The sequence below is a fragment of the Bactrocera latifrons genome, unplaced genomic scaffold (genome assembly GCF_001853355.1).
Source record: "Bactrocera latifrons isolate USDA-ARS-PBARC rearing strain unplaced genomic scaffold, ASM185335v1 scaffold_7, whole genome shotgun sequence".
NCBI lineage: Eukaryota > Metazoa > Arthropoda > Insecta > Diptera > Tephritidae > Bactrocera > Bactrocera latifrons.
In genome coordinates this window covers 3,509,796-3,511,599 of record NW_017537378.1, presented here as the reverse complement: position 1 = coordinate 3,511,599, position 1,804 = coordinate 3,509,796, and positions in this window count along the sequence as shown.

The window sequence follows — 1,804 nt, the reverse complement described above, 5'->3', positions numbered from 1 at the left end:
AGCGCATAGTCGATCTTTGAAAGAAGAAGTGATCTGACAATACTGATGAGCGTATTTGGATGTATTAACGAGTATTTTGACGAAAGATATTTACAATATTTAATCTTGATTGCAAAGAGTTGTATGTATTTACAATACGAATTGAAATTATACTTAGAGTCAAAAACTAATCCTAGAATTTTTAATTCTTTTGTGCATTCTATGTTAGTGTTGTTAAAGCAAAGTTTTATTCCGCTGTATTTAGTTTTTCTGCATATATGGAGGATATGCGTTTTTTCTAGTGATAGCTGTGCACCGGAGACTAGCGACCATTCAGAGATTTCATTAAGGATATTGGAAAATGTATGTTCTGATGCSTTGAGGTCGGAACGATTGGAGTAAATAACGACATCATCTGCATACATTTGGTGCTCGATTCCTTTGTGCGTGTTTATTATTCGACTTATCTCATCAAAGGCAGTGATGAAGAGGAATGTTGAAAGTGGCGAWCCTTGCGGCGTGCCGTTTGAGAGTGGAAGTGTGGAGGAGAAGAATCCATTWACATTTRCTTTCAATTTACGGTTAGTGAGAAAGCTTTTAACGAAATTCAAAATTTTCGGACCGATCTTCCAGTTTTTTAATTGCCGCAGTAAAATGTGGTACGCCCGATGTCTTCCAAAATTGGGGATAAATATCGGTGTCCATCGCATTAAAGTCCTTAAATTCCTTTACAGATTTCTTGCCCTTCACACCGAAGTAATTGTATTCCAGCAACAATTCAACTTTGTATTATAGGCATCTGCAATAATATAAATTTTGGTTTTTGAATTAAAATGTGACACTGAAGTGCAGTATTTTTAAATAAACTCACAATGACCTTATAAAGCGCAGTCCACATTTTCCATTTTCAATTAATTTGTCACAATTCGTTTTTTGCGAACTTTCTTCATTTTCAATAAATTCGACTTCAGCATCAATATTGTCAAAACTACAATTTACCGCATCCTCTTCAGAATCATTTTCAACCATTCCGTAAAATTCATTTTCTTCATTTTTAATAAGTCGTCTCATATGCCTTTTCGAGAACATTCTTTTAATTTTTATTAAAATTTTAAACACAAAGTTAACAAATTGTTTAATTAAAAAAGCAGCTCACCTGAAAGCAACCAACTTGTTTGACGATTTGACGAAATAACGAAAAAATTTACTTATACATTTTATTCCATCAATTTGTATTTGTCATTTTTCATGTACTTACTTGATTGTAAATGTGAACACAGTAGGATTTTGTCCGCATTGCTTCCTTTTATGCATTACCTGGTATCGAAGAATTCTACATAGAATTTTCTTCGAAGCATTCTTCAAAGAAAAATATAAGCGGTGAACCATTATCCCGCTGGGAATATCTATAACTTTAGTTTGCTGACTTTTTTTCAAAGAACCTCAAAATTTATGTGAAAAAGTCATACAACCGAGTTTATTGGGTTTTTATCCTGTCTTTTACACATTTTTTGTCATTCACTAAATTTGGTGTAAACTTATCTTCTTATATCCCAAATTTATTACATTTTTTATTCAAATAATGTTTTTATTTAATCATTTTAATTTTTTCTGCTGATATTGACCTAATATTAAAACAATCTTAATTTTCAACAATAAATCTAAAGTGAAAATTTATTATTTTAAAATGTGAGTAGGATTTATGATTGCTGATATCTTTTCATTCTGATTGTACTGCAAATGTATGTAAATGTATCACATATAGCACATATGTACATACATTTTCTCAGAAAATGTGAAAGTAAGATCTCTCTACACAGCTCAA